The 23,256-nt window shown below is 44.9% G+C and overlaps 1 protein-coding gene across 4 annotated transcripts in view; it reads right to left on the reverse strand.

Annotated features, from left to right (window-relative positions):
- CCDC134 (coiled-coil domain containing 134) overlaps window positions 1–22,905 on the reverse strand; it is a 171,887-nt gene extending 148,982 nt beyond the window's left edge. The window contains exon 1 of one of the 4 annotated variants that reach the window (XR_005750590.1): window positions 22,519–22,800. The gene's annotated coding sequence lies outside the window, so the exon portion shown is untranslated. Of the gene's footprint in view, window positions 1–22,518 lie in introns of all 4 variants that reach the window. The other 3 variants (XM_040359634.1, XM_040359633.1, XM_040359632.1) reach the window with 3 other exon arrangements.
- Window positions 22,906–23,256: the final 351 nt, after the last annotated feature.

Below are 23,256 nucleotides of genomic sequence, written 5' to 3' on the forward strand. Positions count from 1 at the left end.
TCTATCGAATGAATTAGTAGAGAATTCAGGTATTAATGATCCATTCACAAACTGGCTTGAAGGATGGTTTGGTAAATGGACTGGACTTATCGCATCATGTTTGATCTCAATTGCTGTGGCTTTGGCAGTTCTGGTCACTTGCGGATGTTGCTGCATTCCCTGTGTTCGAGGACTTTCACAAAAAGTGATCGAAACTGCAAGAACAATGTATCAATCACTTCCTACCTCCGAGGAGACCTGTGTGGACGTTGAAGTTCAGCTTAATGACATATAGCCCGAAAGTGCATAAAACACAGGGACTATCATCGAAATGTGTTGAGATAAAATAGCCACACAAGAGGAGGGAATGTTGGAAAAGTTTTCTATGTGCATTGTGTGACTATTTATAAAAATGTAAAATGGAGTCCAGTTTCTGTAATGGCTTCTAAGGACATGTTGCTTTAGCTCTTCTTGTTCTATTGTTTGTTTTACTTCCTTAAATCAAACGTTGTAAAGAGACACTGTGATTGGCAATAAAGCTGTTTGCGTCATGAGCCACCGGTGGTCTTTAAGCCAATAGTACACTTTCTGTTGACCATATAAGAAGGTCATACACCTCGTGTCTGTATGGGACTTTTTGCTTTTTCACGTAGCATGTAGACTTCCATCCAGTTATACCGGTGTAACTGAAATAAAGCTATCTTGCTTCTGGAACACTTGAAGTTTGACTGATCACAGGGGAAGAATTATCCTATCACACAATCACATATAGAATATAAATGGATAAATTAAGGGCAATAGCATAATGGCAGTGAAGGTATCCAGTGTGTCCCCTCACCAACAGTACAAACAAATAGCAACCACCCCAACCTATAACTGGCCTTAACAGCAAGGAGCATATGGAAGGGCGATGCATGTCAAAAAGACAAAGAAACATTCCCAGCTCACTTACCAGCCAGCCTGCAACAAACTAAAAAAAAAAAAAAATTGTCCTGTCCAAGACCCCGTACACACTATTAGATTTTCTGGAGATTGTCTTCAGGATTTACCAAAACCATATATAATATGGAGGTCAAACCTTAAAAAAAAATGGGTTGTAAAGCTTCATGTTTTTTCACCTTAATGCATCAAGGTGAAAAACACCTTGCACTCTCCGCCCACCCCCTATTTTACTTACCTGAGCCCCAAATCAGTGGGCACAATCCCGAATCCTCTCAATCTCTAAATGGCTCCTCATTGGATAGATTGATAGCAGTGGGAGCCAATGGCTGCGCTGCTGTCAATCAAATCCAATGATTTGGCACGCCGGGGGCCAAGCCACACACTCGGTGGCTATGGCAGATTGTATCACATGGGAGAGCGCCCGCAAGATAACCCCCTCGGAAGAGAGCTTCCCAGAGGGGGTTGGCTCTTGTGGGGAGGAGCCATGTGGGACCCCAGAAAAAGACGTTCGGGGCCACTCTGTGCAAAAACAAACTGCACAGTGGAGGCAAGTATGACATGTTTAAAAAAATTAAAATTAAAAATCTGAACCTTTAGAGTATCCCTTTAAGAGTTTCAATTTGTATGCAATCAGGCAGGCCCTTACACTAAATAGTTTTGGTAAATCTGAAGACAAAAATCTGCAGAAAATCGTGTAGTGTGTATGGGGCCTAATGCCGTGTACACACACACTCAGAAACAAATGTTCGATGGAAGCTTTTGGTCGGAAATTCCGACCGTGTGCAAGCCCCATCGGACATTTTCCGACAACATAAATTTGAGATCTGGTTCTCAAATTTTCAGACAACAAAATCCGTTCTCGTAAATTCTGATCGTGTGTAGACAATTCCGATGCACAAATTTCTACTGAAATGCTCAAGACTGAAAAGCGTGAATCGTCTCTCACCAAACTTCTACTTAACATGACTGGTATTGAACTTCCCTTTAATAGTGCCGTTGTACGTGACCGTGTTCTTGGCGATCGGAATTTTCGACAACATTTGTGCGACAGTGTGTATGCAAGACAAGTTTAAGCCAACATCCATCGGAAAAAAAGCCACTTTTTTTGTCGGAATGTCCGATAGTCTGTACGCGGCATTACAGTTACTGCCTTTTTAGTCAGTCAGCTTTTTCCATGCTACGTCATCCCAGTTAAAGGCAAAATAGTCACCCGATAATTTTTCTTCATTAAATGGCAGCCAATGATGCATTTATTTTCTCTTTATTAAGCTCCTGGGCAGAGTGGAAAGCGCTGGGGGTGTGGCCTGGTTGGACCCCGGGCCGAGTCTGTCAAATGTCTTCTTACGGGTTTTGCAGAAATGTGCGACTTTCCAGGGCTTTTCCCTTTTCCACACCATTATTGGTTGTCAAGTACGGAGATGTCAGATTGGTATCAATTAAACAGTTGGGTTTCCCAGTGGCACTGTGCACCATGCTCATGGGAAAGGGAACAATCACCTGAGAGTACTAAACGGGGGAAAGAAATAGTATTTCTCTCTTGTACTAAAAAAAAAAAAAGGATTTCGTAGCCATTACAGGACGTAGGATCTTAGTCTGGTATGGATTATGCAACCAAACGCTGTAAAGGACAGCACTAGCATTCCCAGCAAATCTGTTTTGTAGCAAGCAATAATGAATGAACCATAAATAAAAGGGGAAATAGGGGGGGGGAGTGGACTGTATCATTTAATTACTACAAGGAAAGGGTCTTACAGGCAAGAGAAAAAAAAAAAAAAAAAAAAAAGGATTAGGATTTTTGTACCCACCGTAATATCCTTTTCTCAGAAGTTCATTGACGGACACAGCTCCTTTAATCTTGACCTTAGGGTTATATGCCTTCTATCAGGAGAGGACTATGCAGAACATGTAAAACATGCAACTACAGCAAAGCTGAACAGTACCGCCCAGGGGTGGTCCTACTGGCTATAACCCCTCACACTGCATCCAGCAGCTCAGTTTGTCAAAAAGCAGTACAAAACATAAAAAAGGAGGGGTGGGGGCATGGCTTGGCGCTTGATGGTGACGGACGCACACTAGCTCGGCTCCGTGAGGAATCCCGGCTTACAGCCTGAAACCCTGCTCTCCGTGTGTCAGCGATGGGCAAAAAGCTCTTCCAGACCCCACAGACCCGCTCCAAACGCAGCACGGTGACTGTGTTGGCCAGAAACATCTCCGACCTGTTCAAACACCGCGCGGTATCTGGCGGCAGCATGGTGGGAACAAAATAGCGTGGCCACAGCGGGAAGATGAAGAATCCAGCGAGGACTCGCTATCCACTGCAGGAGACTCAGGTAGGGGCTATAATCAGCCGAATCACCCCCTAACCTATGCGAACATGTCAGGCTTTGCAGCTGACAAAGTCCACTTTCTCAGCTGCAATCACGGACCTCAAGTCTAATCTGCTGGTCCTCATAGAGAAGCTGACGGCGATGGAGGCAGGGGGAAAGCACAGAGACAAGAGACTGAATAGATTGGAGACTGTGGCAATATCCCATTCCTCTCATCTCATAGAGATAGACATTTAGAGGACCTGGACAACAGAGGCAGGAGGTGTAACATTAGGGTACGGGGGATCCCTGAAACAGTGGACACTACACAATTAACTGCAGCATTGCAGAGTATCTTTAACAGCCTCCTAGAGAGACAAGAGGACACAGCAATTGACTTTGTGTGGGCTCACAGACCCAAAGGCCCTGATGCTGCCCCCCCCCCCCCCCCCCCGGGACATAATCTGCCTGCAAAGCTTCCCCCTCAAAGAAGCGATAATGAACAAAGCCAGGAGAAATGATAGCATTGTGTTTAATGGGGAGACCATCATGTTACATGATTTGTCACAAATTACTCTGAAAAACCGCAGGGCTCTGCGGCCTCTACTGGATAAACAGAGAGAAAGATTTTAACTACTCATGGCGCTTCCCTTTTGCCCTGACTGTTACACGCGCTGGCAAACAACACATCCTACGTATGCCGGTGGATCTCCCTGACTTCTGTGAGGCCTTAGACATGGAGCCTGTTGCACTTCCGGACTGGTACCAGGAATTTGCTCTCCCCAGAGCCAAAGGGGGACCACATAGATCACCGCTCTCGACGCCAGAGAAGAGAATGAACAAAAAACCGAAGCATAATCGGGGTCACAGCTCCCAGGGGGGTACCCCCAACCCCAGACATGGAGCTTCCAGGGACCAGGATGATGATTAAGGCGTCTGACATACCTGGTAGTCACTTTAACCATTTCATATTTAATTTTTTCCCCCTCTTTCTCTGGACGAGGTCTAGGAGGACATTGCAATAGTGTAACATCCAAACTTCAATGACGGCCTTTTGATGCCCGCATTACTGTCCTTTGATCCCAGGCAGAACTATTTTACCTCCAATGGGTTAATGTTGAGGAGTTGTCCGGGATCTCTTCCTTACATCTACATATAGCCAAGAAGCTGGGAGCGGGAGCAAGGCAGTGGTATATACCCTGACTTGGATCCCTCCTCGTGTTTGGGCGATTATGAACTGCCTTTACAGTCCATTTTGACCAAAAACCTACGTTAGACTTACCGGTAACGGTATTTCTACGAACCTTCCAGGACGGCACACCTGAGAGATGAGGTCTCCTCCCCACAGGAAACACAATCAATTGACAACTTGTTATAAGTCCCCACCCTTCCCCTTGATCCCCAGTATGTAATAAAGTAATCCTGAACTGGTTCACAAGGGACATTGTTCCGTATAGGTACTTACCACCTAGCGTTTAGCTTATCTTTCCCTCCACATAGGGCGGGATGTAGGCCTGCCGTCCTGGAAGGTTCGTAGAAATACTGTTACCGGTAAGTAGGTTTTCTCCTATCACCTTCCAGGACGGCACACCTGAGAGGATAATAAAGGAAACCAACAGGCCTACTTTTAGGGTGGGACCCTTGCCTGCAAGGTCTTTCTGCTAAATGTCAGAATCTGACTTTTTTTTTTTTTTTTCAAAAAACCTCCACTCCCTAGTGTGTGATGAAGGTATCCTAGCTGGATCATGTAATTGACCTGCAGGTCTGCTCCACCTATGCCCCTGTCTCCTCTTCGGATGCAGGATCTAGGTGGCATGGGCTCTGCAAGAAAAATCTGAGAGCCTGTGAATTTTTTAAGATAGAAAGATTGGCTGTGCCAATATTCTAGCAATTGTGGTCAATAATGTCTGCAACTGCTGCATAGGACCACCAAAAGTTTAATCAGGGATTTGTTCTGTGAAACAAGGAACTACTTTGATCAACCAAGAAACATCTGGTTTTAAGCCACTAGTCTGTTCAGGAGAATGGTTTAGAAAGAAAAAAGGCCAACACGAGAGCATAGAAAGAGAGTTAAACCATTTTTTGGCAGAGAGTCAAGAGGAGGAGCGGATACTTTCTGGATGGGATGAGTTTAAAAATCAGGCACGTAGAGTCTTAAACACTAAAATAAATAGGCTGAAGGCATCTTCAAGGGTGATAGTCAGCAAGTCGGAGGAGGCGCTTCAGATATTGGAGGAGGCATACAATACTCAACCTTCCCCTGAGAATCTGTCAAAAGTAAAGGTACAGGAGAGGGTGGTCTCTCAACTACACCTAGAAAAAGCCAAACAACGTTTTTTTTTATGTAAAGCGCGTGTATATGAACAAGGGGAGAAAGCAGGGAAAATGCTAGCGTACCTGGCACACTTAGAGGACAGACCGCCGGTAGTGGTTTCATTAGCTGGACCTGACGGCACGGTCACGGCCGACCCGCCGAGGGTGGCAGAACAGTTTAGACAATTCTATGAGGATGTATATCGGTCGCAGAGTCACCATACCGCGCAGGAAATACAGGCCTACCTACACACATTGAGATTCCCCAGACTGGGAGCAGTGCAGGCGCGGGAGTTGGAGGCCCCCATAACCACCCAGGAGATAGACACAGCGATCTCACAACTAGCTAAATCCAAAGCCCCGGGATTAGATGGCCTTCCCCTAGAATTTTATGCCACCTATGCTGAGACCCTAGTCCCTAAACTAAAAGTACTGTTTCAATCCATGTATGATCGGGGAGAGATCCCCTCCTCTATGCAGGAAGCACAAATTATTGTTTTGCCCAAGCCAGGTAAAGATCCACTATATCCGGAATCATATAGACCTATCTCATTGCTGCCAGTGGATATTAAGATCCTAGCTAAAATTTTATCAACTAGACTGAACACAGTTATTTTATCCCTGATACACCCGGATCAGACTGGGTTTATGCCTGGGAAAAATACAGCGATGAATATTAGAAGGCTTTTCATGAACGTCCAGGCCCAACATGACAATGTCGGTACTCGGGTGGTGGTAGCGTTAGACACGGCTAAGGCATTCGACTCCGTTGAATGGCTCCATCTGTGGGAGTGCCTGAAAAACTATGGGATCGGTCCGAACTACATCAGATGGGTGAAGCTACTGTATCAGACCCCCAGAGCCAGGGTATTTGTAAACGGCTGGCTCTCGGACCAGATATCCTTGGAAAGGGGAACGAGACAGGGATGCCCACTGTCGCCTTTACTGTATGCTCTGGCAGCAGAGCCACTGGCAATGGCCATCAGGACAAGCCCGGATGTGATGGGTTTGAAAAAAGGGGAGACATGGGACAAAATAGGCATGTACGCGGATGATACAGTCTTGTACTTGGCAGATCAGGGTCCCTCGTTGAGGGCGGCACTAAACATTATAGAGACTAATGGGAAATACTCAGGGCTTAAAATAAATTGGGACAAGTCTAGGATCCTCCCACTTGATCACTTCCCCCCGCAGGAGATAGTGCCAGACTTGCCTCTGAAAAGGGTAGATGAGATTAAATATCTAGGGGTGAAAGTTACACGGGATCTTAAAGAGTACGTCCCCCTAAATGTAGAACCCCTCTTTCATATTATTAAATCTAGAACCCAAGCTTGGACGCGACTGCCATTAGGAGTAATGGGCAGGATCAATCTAGTAAAAATGATACTATTACCCAAAATTCTGTATATGATATGGCAATGCCCCTTTATACATACAGCAAAAGGTGTTTAAGCAGATGGAGGCAATTCTAAAGTCTTTTGTGTGGGGATCAGGAAGACATAAACTGGCCTGGCATATCCTGAAGAATCCCACAGAGGAGGGGGGGATGCGCCCTACCGGACTTACAGGACTATTATGTAGCATCCCAGCTCTCTCATGTATTTTTCTACAATACCTCGGAATCGCAGAGGTACAGAGCCCTGGTGTGCAATAAACCCGGTAGCCCACTTCACACTCCCACGCAGGCAATATTCAGGAAGAGTAGGGGGTCAAGTGGGTCATCCAGATTTGGAGCGGAAATACTGACACACCATCAGAAAATATGGGACATCGCCCTGAAGAGACAGGGTAGATCTCAGTTCCATTCACACACACCAATATGGAATAATGACTCCCTGCCTGAGTTAGCCAGGGTGCCAGACGCCGGAATATGGGCAGCATACAGGGTGCAGTATCTAGTACAGGTTTTGACGGAGACAGGAGTTAAGACATTCTCAGATCTAAGGGCAGAATTTGCGCTTCCCCAGCAATTTCAGTTTAGGTACCTACAGCTTAGACACGCACTCAGGAGTCAGCTGGCCAATATAGTAGTAGATCTCCAGCCCATACAGGTGCTGAATATTATTTTTGGATCGGAATCAACCAAACTTATATCCAATCTCTATTATGCTATCAGACAAAAAAAGATAGGAGAGGTGTCACGCGTGGCTAAAATAAAGTGGACTCAGGACGTGGGACCAATAGAGGACGAGGACCGGTGTGAGATTTTGGAGGGGGTCAAGATGGCATCTCCTAAACTCTCTGATAGGTTGACGCAACTGTACATTCTACACCGGGCATATTTGACACCGGGGAGACTAGCAAAGTTTCAGCCAACGAGAAGCCTCTCATGCCCCATGTGCGGCTCAAACACGAGCTCTTTCTACCACTTGATTTGGGAATGCGCAGACATTCAAGCATACTGGTTGCAGGTAACGCGCTTCTTGCATGACAATATGGGATCCCCCGGTGGGCCTGGACCCGAAGGTCTGCCTATTGGGGCTCCTTCCTGACATTGACGCAGATAAATACCGGACCATATTTATTAATGAGGCATTGTTTATGGCTAGAAAAGTAGTGGCTAAGGTATGGATGAGAACTGCCCTGACCCTGCAGGATTGGAAAAGGGAGGTGAACAACACCCTGCCATACAAAAAATTTATATACACGCACCGAGGCAGGCCGCAGAAGTTCGCTAGTGTATGGGATAGATGGCTAGAAGACGGAGAAACATGTACAACATAGTGATCAGACATGCATGAGACATGGGTTACTGTTTCCGGCTGGAAGGGTGGGAATGTGAGAGGTACAGGGCCCTGTGCCTCTTGGACCAAGATGAGGGTATATATGTGGTCGATGGAGGGTATTCATGCAATAAGACTGGGAGGTGGTTCTGTATAGACTGGAAAGAACATATAGACATGCTTACACTGTATAACTGTACATGTATGTTGTTTATATTATTGCATATGTATGTATCTCAATTTTTTCTTTTTTTGTTTGCATCTCAATAAACATTGTATTTTTGATTTAAAAAAAAAAGAAAGAAAAAAGGCCTCCTGACAGGCAATCCTTGTGGGTCCCCTTTTTGTTTGCCATAGTCATGGTGAAACAAGGAAATAACCCCACTTAAGGATACTAGATTAAGGGAAGCTTATTCCCTGGACTCAAATGACTGGACAGGTATGTAACCAAGTAGGGCGTTTGGTGTGCTCCTGCACCTTCAAGGAGGGGTGGCTCCCCTTCAGTCCATCTGCCCCCCTCCATTCATCGGAATGCATGTGCCTCTATAGCGAGGACACTTATTGGTCAGTGTCAGGACCACAGGATGCCTTGGCGTGGCTCACTCATGCGCCCGCCAACGCGCGTGGACAAAACTCGTCTCGAACGCACACTGCTAGACAGGTCAAAACGGCTGCTCTGCAAGCCGGTTGGCAAGTAGGTCCAATCATCCCCTGGGCATTCCCAACTTCTGGGTTTCTTCCCATCTGAATGCGGACAGGTCAGATGTGAAAGTGTTCTATATCCCCAGGTTCCTTATAGCCCTGCGGGTAGATACATTAAACTATGCAGAAAGGAGCCTGGTAAGAACCTGCGAGTAACCACTGCATTTATTGGTATATAACAGAAAAGAACAAAAGTGTCGGGGAAAGAAAACTTTCCACAGCCCCCTGCGTAGAACACGCAGGCACATTTTACCCTATATTCTCAGGGCAAACACATAAGTGCCACACGCCAACAAAATACAGTATTTTGCAAATATCCGGTGTTTGAGATCATGATCCACTCCAAGCAGCATCGAGTGTTAAGTTAAGCCGATCCCCACCACAAGGGACTAATTCTATAGTAAGAGTAAAAGACGAATATTGGTTAGTCACATCCAGTTCGTCCAAGGGGGTGACATGAAGGATACATACCGAGCTATAAACTTATCGGATTGGGTGAACCAGTCAGATAAGCTCTGATGCTGTATCTTCAAGCAAACAATACCTAAAAGCGTAACCCCTTTCCTACTAAAAAATCATGATAGGTGATTTTATGATCTTCTTCCAGTGTCCTATAACCCTACTGGGTTCAGATCTAGGGAATGTCTCTGGCATGCCTCGATGTAAAGGACTGAATCTTTTGTAATCAGAAATCCTGTTCCTTACATGGAAAATAGGGTCTGAAATAAAGTGACCGATATATAATTAATATCGCAGATATACAGGTCATAAATCTTGTATTTCTGAAGGGTAGCAAGCTCAGGCTTAATATGGAACACAAAACAGGAAGACACCCCCAGCCTTCACTGTTGTGTTTTCTGATATACAGTCACCTGTAGGATAGAGAAGACACAAACCAAACTAAAAAAATGTATCTCTAATATGTAATAAGATACCATATAACCTAAGCAAAGAGAAAGGACAGAAGCTTCAAATGTGTGCTTCTGACGCTTAATAGGTTAAAGCAGTGGTTCCCCCTTAAAACAAATGTTTTTTTTCGTACATACCTCGATATCGCCGTTTCATCCCTCGACTTCCGGGTAGGAGTCTTGTGGCAGTGGGCGTTCCTAGTTGATTGATGTTCCTCCGACCGACGCATACTTGACGTCACGACTTTCCGAAAGAAGCCGAATGTCGCTGCGCAGGCGCCGTATAGAGCAGACTCTATACGGCGCCTGCGCAATGACGTTTGGCTTCTGTCGGAAAGTCGTGACGCGCAGTATGCGCCGGTCGGAGGAACGTCAATCAACTAGGTCCAGCAAGACTCATACCCGGAAGCCGAGGGATGAAACGGCGATATGCGATATGATCGAGGTATGTACGAGAAAAAAAAAAAAAAAAAAGCCAGCCTACCCGCAGTGTAAGCAGTCGTCCGAATGTATTGTTAGAAATTTGTTTTAGGGGGAACCACCCCTTTACGGTCCTACATCCAACAACAGAGAGGACACTAGCCAATATGGTGTTTTTCTGAGTAATTAAACGCAGAAGACACAGACACCTTCCACTGCTGTGTTTTTCTGATGTACAGCAAACTAAGGTAATAGATTCAAGACAGGAGGACAAGAACAACTTCAGTGTTGTGCATTCCTGACACCGACCGCAGTACGGTCTTATAACCAACAGAAAATACTAACACCTCGTGTTTCTCTGATGATCACGAAAATGCAGTCGCATAGCCAGTATGACAAAAAGGACATATGCGACCTCAACCGTGTATTGCTGGTGCTAGACTACTTGCAGTCATAACCAGCAGAGAGTGGCACTAACACACTTCAGATAAACAACAGGGTATAGGAAAAAGGACAGAAATGTTACCAACAGTAACATTGTGTATTTCTGATTAGCAACACTACACACAGTCAGAAATGTCACTAGCAAAAAGCTCAATGCTGTGCGTTTCTGAATAGCAACAGTATACCGTCACTGAACCCACAGAAGTGTCATTCCCCGTAATACAATGTTGTGCATTTTTTGATTAGAAAACTTGTACAGTTATATGACCTACAGAATGTTGCCGACAACTCAATGTGTTACTTAATGCAACCTTGTCGGGTCATCTAATCAACAGAAATGTCACTAGCCAAAAGAAAACTTAATGCAGTGCACATCTGAGTAGCAACTGTGTACTGTCACTTAACCTACATAAATATCACTAACAATAATACAATGTTGTGCGTTTCTGATTAGCAAAATTGTACAGTCATATAACCAGCAGAAATGTCGCTATCAGTAACTCAACGTCATGCGTTTCTGATAAGCAATAGTGTACAGTCATGTATCCACCAGAAATTTCACCAACAGTAATTCAATGTGGTGTGTTTCTGAACAACAATAGTGTACGGTTATATAATAGAAGTGTCACCGACAATTCAATGCATTTCTGGTGAGCCATAGGATATTTATATATCAGAAATGACACAAGATAAAACTCCCAATGTTGTGCATTTCCGATGTGCGGTCAGACCAAGAATCTATCCTAGGCATAGCCTGAATTCCAGATAATAGTCCTTCATCCACCAATGAAGGCACATGGTAGTTCCAAATAATGTAAGTCTGAGGTGTGTGACTATACCACAATAGTGGTAGCTGCTATTCTACTATTGCATAGGTCTGAGTAGGTGTAGCTGGTCCACACACAGGTGGGAGCGAGTCCAAGCCTTTAAGGTCTTAACGAGCACAGACCCAGAAATCAATTAGGTCTCATGAAGAGGTGGCCACAATCTTAGGCTGGAGGCAATCAGACACCTGTAGGGCTTCACACTAAATACAGGCTACTTTTTTTATCGCTTTAGCATAGAGGTTTGCACCAGAAAAAACTCTCAATTAAGGGTTGCAGGCTAGCATTTTATGCTTCTCATACCGCCCTAAGTGGTTTGTTGCCTAAGCCGCAAGAGGTTTTGATTAACTCTTACACACGGATAGATATAGCAGCAGTGTAAGAAGGAAATGATAGGTTGGAACTTGGGAAGATGTTGCAACTAATAAGCAACCCCCTCAAGGGTAATATATTCACTAAGATGCCCCCTATGGGCGCCTATGCCCCTATCTTAAGAGTTTAGGAGGTAGGTTTTGCGGGGCTAAAAACCTCTAACAGCACCATTGTGAGCTATCTGTCAGATTCATAGCAGCTGGCTCTAATCCTTTAGGGATTGATGGAGTGGAAAACAACACCCTGGATTGAGCCTTGCTCAGCCCCCATATGAAATTATTCTAGGGACTTCTATAATCTCCTCAGAGGCCTGTATTGCCTGCAGGGGTCCATCCAGACCCTCTAGGGTGAAGGGGCGTCCTGTTCTGCTTGGCTTTCCCTTATCCTCCCTGTCCTCCTTTGCTTCCTCTACCTGGGCTAGAGGGAATGACTGTGAAAGCGGGGGAAGGGCACTAGATCCCATTCAGACGAGGCCTTCCTGGGAGGATGTGTCTTCTCTAGGCATAAGCTCCTCTATGTCAGACCTTAGGTTACTGACTGCCTGGCGGCTTCACGGAAAGTTTTGACTGTTGCCGGCCTTTCCGTCTGCATAGATGAGAGATACCTCATTATTGCAGGAGTCCCTTTCCCTGCTAAGTTATTAATGCATTCTTAGAAAAAAAGGGCTTTGAGTTGGAGTTTATCCTTACAGTACCCACATTTATTTTTAGAGGAGCTATGCCCTGTAGCAGCAGGAGATTGTTTATTTGGGGCCTCCTGGGTTCCGCTGGGGGGGATTCTGTAAGACAAGAGATATATGCATAATATTACTCTGTCCTCCCCTAGGACTGCAGGTTTGTACTGGGGAGGGGAAAGGGTAAGGTGAGAAGTGAAATCCAGTCCTGTTCTGGCTGGCTCCGGGATCTCAGACCCCTGAAAGCCAGGAGCTCTCACTCCCTTTACTCCTCCCTTTCCAAGGGGGATTTGTACTCACCGCACCCCGACCTGGATCTGCCTGCAGTCACATTTGCCTTCCTCTCCTACTGTTCCATGAGGAGGTTGGCTGGGTCCTGGCTGTCGGTACCTCTGTAAGGGCTATCCGCAAGCCGACCACTTCCACCGATTCACGCTGCCGCGTTCACCACTTCCGGGTTGCGCTGTGAGGAACCGCCCACTTCCTGTGACATGGTTCCTGTTTCTCTCAGAGAGAGGCTTGGAGCGCAATGCTCCTAATAGGAAGGAGAGAGCAGTTCAATGGCGGCGTTTTTGCACTACAGCGATGGCTCGCCTTTCCTGCAGCTCAGAGCGCTGGTGCACGCCTGGGGCGACCTGTGAGTGGACCAAGCCTACAGGTTAGTTCAGCCCTCCCCGATTTCCCTAAAACCTGTCTCAACAGGGGTACCTTTCGACCCTCCCCGGTCTCTAGGTTTAAAACAAAACAAACATGTCGCTGTGTTCGGGAGAAACACAATCAATACTGGGGATCAAGGGGAAGGGTGGGGGCTTATAACAAGTTGTCAATTGATTGCGTTTCCTGTGGGGAGGAGCCCTCATCTCTCAGGTGTGCCGTCCTGGAAGGTGATAGGATAAATTATGATTTTTGCTAATGGCAGATATATGTAATAGGATGCACAGTTGTTTACTTAAAGAGGGGGTTCACCCTATAAAAAAAAAAAAATTCTAGCATTAAATTAAGCATAGTAGTGCGAGCTACAGTATGCCTTTATTTTTATTTTTTGCCCCGTACTCACCGTTTAATCCTATAGTGAAGATTCAGACTCCCCGCGGGGAATGGGCATTCCTATCCAGAGGGAAGATGATTGACGGCCAGCTCTGGCGCGTCACGCTTCTCCAGAAATAGCCGAAATAGGACTTGGCTCTTCACAGCGCCTGCGCCTAGTCTGTGCGCCATATAGCGCCGTGAAGAGCCGAGACCTACTCCGGCTATCTTCGGGGAGCGTGACGTGCCATAGCCGGCCGTCAATCATCTTCCCTCTGGATAGGAACGCCCATTCCCCGCAGGGAGTCTGAATCTTCACTATAGGATTAAACAGTGAGTACGGGGCAAAAAAAAAAAATAAAGGCATATTGTAGCTCGCGCTACTATGCTTAATTTAATGCTAGAATGTTGTTATTGAGGGTGAACCACCGCTTTAAGTCACCTTGTCACTTCCTTTACGGGTGCACTTTTATATGTTGAATTTACTGATACCTCTACATGCCAGAGAATGGATCTCTTATTGCCATAATGCCTGTTAACTGTTGTTTTGCAGGGTTTCTACTTTCAGATTCCATCGGCCATGTTGGCTGTACATGGTGGTTGGATATTCAAAGCTTCAAATAAGCCGGGTTTCCTTTCTTCTCACTCGAGCTGTGAAGAAAGAATTTGTATTGTTATTTTTCATTTTTGTTAACTTTTTTGCTAGGTTGTCACCTACCAGTGGTGTCTCAGTGACTTACAACTGACCACCGGAAGTGTGTGGGTAATACTCTTGCTTCCGTTGGTTGTTTTGCCGCCACGCTGCGCTCTCACAGAGTGGATCTGGGTACAGTGTTCACTGCATCCTGAGGTGTTTAATTTACTCTCCCCTCATTTTTTTTTCCCCCCTTTTCCTCTCTTTCAGCTTTTTCCTACATTTTTTCTATACGTCTCGCTTACTTGTTTGAGGTTGCATAATAACACGCTGTTTGACTAGTCTGACGTTTCAGTTGCAGGCTTAACGTGCCAGGGCGCGCTCGTGGGTGCTCCATATGGCTTACTCATCACTGGGCCAAGGCTCCACTGTCATCTCACACAACGTAAAGGGGCTGAACATACCAGAAAAGCAGTCCACACTGCTTAGGGAACTAAAGAAAGGTAAGCCACATTTCGCTTTTTTGCAAGAAAACGCACTTTCAGACCAACCAGTTACCGAAATTGACTAAAGAAAAATAGCAGAAAATGTAATGAATGACTCCCACAGAGTCCAATACAGTCCTGCAGCAGCACTGCAAACTCTACGCTTGCTGCAATCCTAGACAGTGTTGAGGTAAGAAAGATGTGCTCCAATCACCACTGTTGTTCACCACGTGGGGAATACACATACCAGATGGTAGATGTAAAACAGCATGTAATCCACCTCGTTTAGTATTCGTCAGACTTTCACCATATCAGTAGTATTCAGCATACATGAGGGAAAGAAAGCCCATATAGTGCAGTACCGTTTTGAAACTTTTATTTCTCAAAAAAATCCCCCAAATAGACTTTCCCCTTCAATGATTATGCGTACCACAAATAATGAAAAAGCAGGCATGTGTAATGTTATAGTTTGCCTCACGGTTCTGGACCCTGAAGACCGCTCTACTCGGTTTCCTCTCAGCGACTTCCTGGTTCCTTCCCCGTGGAGCGCAAACGTCACTTCCGGTTTCTGTGCTGGTTAAAAGAACATTCCTAAAGGCCAGATTATGCGAGTAAAGCGAAATTGCTCTGAAACTGAGAATTTTTTTGGTGCAGTCCAAAGTCCTAACAGGAAGATTCGAAGAGAAGGGCTACAACCCACAGTTTCTGAACAAAATTGTGGAAGAAGTGATGATGGTCCCCAGGGAAATGTGTCTAAAGGATAAAGAAGAGACAGGACCAATCTCCACAACAAATAATTCAAAGCAATGGGGCTTTATTTCCCAGCCAGTATAAAGAAGTCAAGGCCATTTTCAACCAGCATTGGCACGTTCTTTTATTGGATAAAAAATTAGGCCCTGTAATACCGCAAAAGCCTCAATTTATTTACAGAAAGGCACCCAATCATGGAGATTTGGTTGTAAAGAAGATTCTAGATTTGCCAACCAAGCCTTCAACATTTTGGGATAGAAATGGCTTCTTTTCATGTAGGAAGTGCAAACCGTGCAGAGAATTGAAACATTTACAAAGAGGACTGGATCATTTCTCGTCACCCTCTAATAATCGGGAATTTGAAATCAAACAATTCATCACCTGCAACAGCAACTTCGTAGTGTATGCCCTCAAATGTCCGTGTGGTCTGTTATATATCGGACGAACCAAAAGACTACTTAGGATCAGGATTGCTGAACACATTAAAAATATAAAAAATGGGTTCACAGACCACAACGTGTCTCTCCACTTTAAATTAAAACACAACCAAGACCCGTCAGGTCTTGAATTCTGGGGTGTTGAACATTTGGCAGCACATTGAAGGGGCTCACAGAGTTCGCGAGCTATCAAAACGCGAAACAAGATGGATCTATTTGGTGGACGTATTAATGCCGAAAGGTCTCAACGTCGAAGTAGACATCAATTGTTTTATTAGTGACACGTAGATACCAATCGCCCCACCAGTGCAGACATTACCAATCTGATGGAGATCAAATGTTATCTTCACAAACAATCCGCCCCCCATTTAATGAGCTATAGTCACCAGAATATCAGTCATGGTCTCACTCAGGGATCATAGTATAAGGACATTATAATATATCTTCACCCTAAGGGGTTATAGATATAAAATATACCATTGCATCAACTCCTGCGAATGTTCTCGTTATATACACATATTATATTCTCTACATTATATAAATAACATTTTACGTATACTAGCCAACCCATTTTCTTCTCACACACCCAGCCTGCTAGGTTTATGCCCAGGGTATGATGTTTAAAGGGGATATCTACAGAACTGGGTCATCAGCAATCAATCTATAGACATATCATGGTGATTGTGGATAGGCTCTCTGGTTATTCTTAATTTAAAAGGGTGGCTATTAATATATCTAGTATATAAATGTTTATATATTTGGTACGTATTTTTATACACAATTTTTTATGCATTTTTATGTATTTTGTTGTATATCCATGCACTATACGATTTATGTATTTTTATGTGTGCTAATTTTATAGGGGTGCTAATTTTATATGTGATCTGATTTTACACATATATCGAGTTTTTTATATATAGATTTTTTTATTAATTTATATATCTATATATTTCTCCCGATTGGTTTTATTAATGTTGCTACAATTATGTATGTGGCTATATTTTATGTGGGACCAGGTCAGAGTATGGACAGTATGCGAGGATAGAGTCACCAATACTGTCCTGCTGGATATATGCTCTTAAAAATATATGGTGTATATCTATATATACCTGGTCGAATAGGTGTGAATACCCTAATACTGTTATGGATATTCTTAGCAGCAAAAGTCAGCATGTTAGTGCACGCTCCGATCCCAATAGGACCCTATGGTGGCAACAAAGTTGGGCATTGGTAGCGCAGTACAAATTACATGCAGACACTTCCGCCCTCGCTTGTGAGATTGTGAACAATCACGGCCGAGCATCAGGAATGACGCAAGTGGGCGTCGATCATTCGCTGATGACGGGCGGTGCTGCAGTTTATAAATCCGGTGAGTGTGTGTGAGTCACGCCCTCAGTTGAAGTCCGGAAGTGACGAAACGCGTCAGGGCGTGACTCTCCAAGCACAGAAACCGGAAGTGACGTTTACGCTCCACGGGGAAGGAACCAGGAAGTCGCCGAGAGGAAACCGAGTAGAGCGGTCTTCAGGGTCCAGAACCGTGAGGCAAACTATAACATTACACATGCCTGCTTTTTCATTATTTGTGGTACGCATAATCATTGAAGGGGAAAGTCTATTTGGGGGATTTTTTTGAGAAATAAAAGTTTCAAAACGGTACTGCACTATATGGGCTTTCTTTCCCTCATGTATGCTGAATACTACTGATATGGTGAAAGTCTGACGAATACTAAACGAGGTGGATTACATGCTGTTTTACATCTACCATCTGGTATGTGTATCCCCTGAAGGGGTTTCTTATCCCCCACGTGGTGAACAACAGTGGTGATTGGAGCACATCTTTCTTACCTCAACACTGTCTAGGATTGCAGCAAGCGTAGAGTTTGCAGCGCTGCTGCAGGACTGTATTGGACTCTGTGGGAGTCATTCATTACATTTTCTGCCATTTTTCTTTGGACTGTTTTTATTTCAGCAGCTGCTTTTATCCATGGGATTTTATCATTGAAGTTGTGCAATTTTGGGTGCTCACATCCTAAAGCGCAGAGCTGTACACAAATAAGTTGCGCCTATTATTATTTTTGTACATTCTACACACACACCGAAATTGACTAGCCCATACTTTACTGAAGCCATACATGCTACCAATGACTTAGGGCGTGTCCATTCTGATAAGTAGGGACGCCCCCTTCCGCCTGACAGACAGGTTAGTTGACCCGGAGGGACTGTATCTCTTCATTAAAGGCATCTACGCGGGTTCCCCTATGACCCTTGCAAATGTTTACTTTCCCAATTCAGCACATGTGGGTTTTTGCCAGCACATGGTACGTGCGCTGGCGGGCTTTACACATGGCTGCTTGATATTGGGAGGAGATTTCAACATCCCACTCAACCCATTGATGGACACCTCGACGGGTAAGACATGCATCTCCTACAAAATACAAAAAAAAATACAAAAAAAAATAAAGGTTTTGCTACAATCCTTGCAATTAATTGATACGTGGAGATTTCTCCACCCGCCCGATAAAGATTTTCCTTTCATTCCATCCCTCATAATCGTTACTCCCGCATTGACCATCTGTACATTTCCCAGAGAGATCTGTCCCGGGTGATGGGCGAGGATCGGAATCCAGTCAATTTCGGACCATGCACCTATCTCTTTGACCATGATTGGGGCCCCTCCCTCAACTCATTTAGCCTCCTGGAGATTGAACGCGTCGCTCCTAACGGACCCAGAGCTTTTACCCCAAATCACGGGTAATCTTAAAAAAACGTTTTTAAACTAAACGAGACACCGGAAGTGGACCCTCTAATGGTTTGGGGAGCCCATAAGTGCGCAATTAGAGGTGATCTGATACGCATGGTTGCTCATCGCAAAAGACTTCAGGAGGCTGAAACTAACAGGTTGTCAAACTTAATCGCCTCACTAGAGACCAGACACAAACAATCCCTATCGGAGCAGTCGGCTTCTGAACTTTAAGATGCCAGGGAACAATTAAAAACTAACCTAGACATCAAGACAAAACGCTTCCTATTTTTTAGGAAAAATATATATTACGAAGCTGGTGATAAGTCTGGTAAACTGTTGGCGAGGGCGCTGCGGAACCCCAACACTTCCAAACACATTTTGGGGATAAGAAATGCGGATGGGTCGCTAGATGTTAAAACTGAGGACATTGCGAATCATTTTTCACATATTACTCTAGGTTGTACAATCTGCCGGCTCAACACAAACCACCGGGAGATAGAAATCAAGCAATACAAGCAATACAAGATTACCTGAAACAGAGCGGCCTACCTCGACTGACTGCAGATGACATAACCCAATTAGAAGAACAGATCTCCCCTGCAGAGATTCAACAGGCTATTAAAGCCCTAAAACCAGGAAAAAGCCCGGGCCCTGACGGCTTTACCTCAATTCACCGTATAAGACGACCCCCATTCCTATGCTTCATATTTCTTTCTTCTGGAGCCATATTCTTCTTCATTCTTGCTGAAGCCAATCACGGCGAGTGATGTATTCTACTAATGAATACAAAGCCTGCTTGGATTGGCAGAGGCTGTAACATCATCAGCCCACGCTTCTCTGACTCTCAAAGCCAATCCGAGCAGCTACTGTATGTAGGCACTCGGATTGGCAGAGGTTGTTACCCCAATCCGAGCAGGCTCTGTATTAATTTGAATACATCGCTCACCGGAATTGGCTAATCGGTATATACTGTATGTAGCCAAAGCTACATACAGTATTAACGCACATCCAGCAGGCATTCGAGCAGCTGACCCGGCATATAAGACGACCCCTGCTTTTTGGCGAGACGCAGGACCGTGGACCCCCGCTCCGTTACTGCTATTGAGCGTGTGAGACGCCGCTCGCCACCATTTTGCTGTAGCCCAGGCGTGGCGGAAGTGACATCATCCAGACGCACCGCTCCGACACTTCCGGTCATGCACTACTGCGGGACGCCCAAGACCGCATCGCGGTCAGGAGAATCTCTCCTTCGTCCCAGCCCTTCTGAGGAACTTGCCAGACAGTCACAGAAACTCCCTCCCCGCAATGGGGACATCTCCTCGCCATCCACCACTGTCAGGTAGGAGGAGAGAGTGGGATGGATGGTCCCTGGGGATGCGACACCCTCACTGTGTCCAACAGCACCAGTATTCTCAGGGAGGTTCTTTGTAGTGCAGCACGTATTACTCCCTGAGAATGGGTAGAAAGGAGACCCCCCTGAAAAATAGCCAGAGCTTTATCTGACCCTGCAGTCTCCAATGACTGGCCTTGGTCAGAAATTCCAGGGGGGGGGGGGTGGTTTTTGGAGACCTTGGTCCTTTTTACAAAAAATAAAGTCCTTTTTACAAAAAATAAATTGTTTCGCTGCCATCCTGTGGGAAACACAATCAATAACTGAGGGACAGAGGGAAGGGTGGGGCCTTTTAAACTCTGTTGTTGATTGTGTTTCCTGTCAGGTGGGACCCGTCATCTCAGGTGTGCCGTCCTGGAAGATGACTGAAGAAAGACTCATTGTGCCTAATGGAATATACAGTATCACACAAAAGCGAGTACACCCCTCAAATTTTTGAAAATATGTTATTATACCGTTTAATGTGACAACACTGAAGAAATTACACTTTGCTACAATGTAAAGTAGTGCGTGGACAGCTTGTATAACAAACAGTGCAAACTTAAACTAAACCACTGGCAACAAAAGTGAGCACACCCATAAGTGAGCCATTTGCCCTCTTCCCTCCCCAGTGTCACGTAACTTGTTAGTGTTACAAGATCTCAGGTGTGAATGGGGAGGTGGTGTGCTAAATTTGGTGTTATCGCTCTCACTCTCATATTGGTCACCGGAAGTTCAACACGGAACCTCATGGCAAGCTATAAGAAGATTGCCGAGACCTTGAAACTGAGCTGCAGCACAGTGGCCAGGACCATACAGCGATTTAACAGGACAGGTTCCACTCAGAACACGCCTGGCCATGGTCAACCAAATTAGTTGTGTCCATGGGCTCAGCGTCATATCCAGAGGTTGTCTTTGGGAAATAGACGGTTGAGTGCTGCCAGCATTGCTGCAGAGGTTGATGGGGTGGTCAGCCTGTCAGTGTTCAGACCATACGCAGCACACTGCATCAAACTGGTCTGCATGGCTGTCATCCCAGAAGGAAGCCTCTTCTAAAGATGATGTACAAGGAAGCCCGCAAACAGTTTGCTGAAGATAAGCAGACTAAGCATTTCTTTAGAGCCAAGAAAGCTGCTTCCATTCCAACTGACATTGACTTTTTTTTCCCCCCTATTACATGTTTCTTTTTTTTTGGCGTGTGGACTCTTTTCTTTCAGAATTGTTTATGATTGAAAAATGCATTTAATATGTTTGTTGGAATCACATATGTTTACAAGTTTGAATTAGCGCCGACCTTTATTTAATATTTGTTTATACATGTAATCAGTTATAACCCCAACTATTTGCTGGTTTGACAGTTTGGTTGAGGACACACACAAATTGACAGCAAGCTATCCTGAAATTTCTAGAAATGTTACTTTTGTGAAACCATTACATGGATTTATCAAGTTGTTATGGGTACATTTCTGCTTTAAGACACAGTGGGGGTTATTTACTAAAGGCAAATCCCCTTTGCACTACAAATGCTAACTACACGTGCAAAGTGCAGTCACTGTAGATCCGAGGGGGAAATAAAAAAACAGCATTTTAGCGTGCACATGATTGGATAATTAAAACAGCAGAGCTTCCCCTTATTTCAGATCTACCCCTCAGATTTACAGCAAGTGCACTATGCACTTGTAGTGCAAAGTGGATTTGCCTTTAGTAAATAAATTACCGAGTGGTGAATAGGAATCAGCCCAAGTTTGGTCGGAACTTAGGTTCAGACCAAATCCGAAGAGGAAGCTGTCACTCCCGGACAATCAACTGCTGCATGTACACAAAGAGGCAGGGACGTTTATGACATCACAGATCCAATATGGCTGCATGCCCATAGCAATGAAAGTGTAGAGCCATAGAAAGTAATGGCTTACATGGAGAAGTTCTGGAAACATTACTTATTAGATTTGTGTCAGCTGTACATGTGTTTAACCAGCTTTTCAGTGTAAATGAATGAATAAGAAATCAGTTGAGAGAGCTGAATGGAAAACAGTGCCTGGAAGAAAAATGAAGTAGAGGTGTGGTGGCAGTTACCTTGCGCACATTTGACATGCATTGGAGACATACAAACCCACATTGTGACATTTTCATTTCCAGGAGGAGCCCAGAATGGTCACAATGGGCAACAGCAGCTCCCATGTTGATGTGTCAGCCTGACAATGTGATTGTGTGACCTCTTATTAAACACAATAATAAACCTCACAGCTACCATGTCACCTACATAGGCCATCGAGAGCTGAGCCCTCCAACCAGCCTGATCATTAGAACAGGTCATGTGACGTCAGGGAAGCACAATATACAATGTATGGAGTAGTGGACGCCTATACATAGACCAATCAGTGTACAGCTCATTCATGCAATGTAAAGCGATCACTATGTCAGCCCATCGCTCTGATTCATTACCAGACACAGTCATCCCCAACACTGACCTGAGCAGCAGCCGGCAGTACAGACGTGCTGGACCCTTCACTCCCTCTGGGCTCTCATGCTGCTTATTTCCAGGTATATTTTTCGAGCACCTTCAGCCACCAATCAGACGCTTCTCCCTCGCTGACGTCACCTCCTGTGCCGCTTTCTACACGCCTCTGCTATGTAGTTGTGCTGGGGTTGCCTTGCTGTGTGTGATTGTAGCGCGTTGTTCTGCAATAAGGGGTGTAATGAAGCAGATTTGTGGCAGCATATACAGTGAAGGAGCCAAGTTGTAGAGCCATGTTACCTTTCTATGTGCGTGAAAAAAACAATTATGTTTTAAATAGTCCTGACGAAGAACAAATCATGGTGGCTAATTTGGTGCCCTCTGCTGGTCGTACCGTGTACAACAGGCGCTGTCATTTCATGCTTGAGCTCTGTTTTCACGGCTTGTAAAGGTAACGTCATCGGAACACTAAAGTGACGACAGCAGTCCTCCATAGATTTGCATGTGGTTTTCAAATCAAGTTATTTATAACAGAACATCATATTAAAATTGTAGTAAAAGGTTTGCGTTCATACGTTAAAACTCAGCTCTACAGTGGGAGAGCAATAAGACCCCTTTCACGCTGAAGTCACTTTTTAGGCATTTTAGCGCTAAAATAGCACCTCTCAAGCCTCCCAGTGTGAGAGCCCAAGTGCTTTCACACCCGGGCAGTGCGATTGCAGGATCGAGAAAAAGTCCTGCAAGCAGCATC

Source organism: Rana temporaria, chromosome 7, assembly GCF_905171775.1.
Source record: "Rana temporaria chromosome 7, aRanTem1.1, whole genome shotgun sequence".
Taxonomy (NCBI): Eukaryota; Metazoa; Chordata; class Amphibia; order Anura; family Ranidae; genus Rana; species Rana temporaria.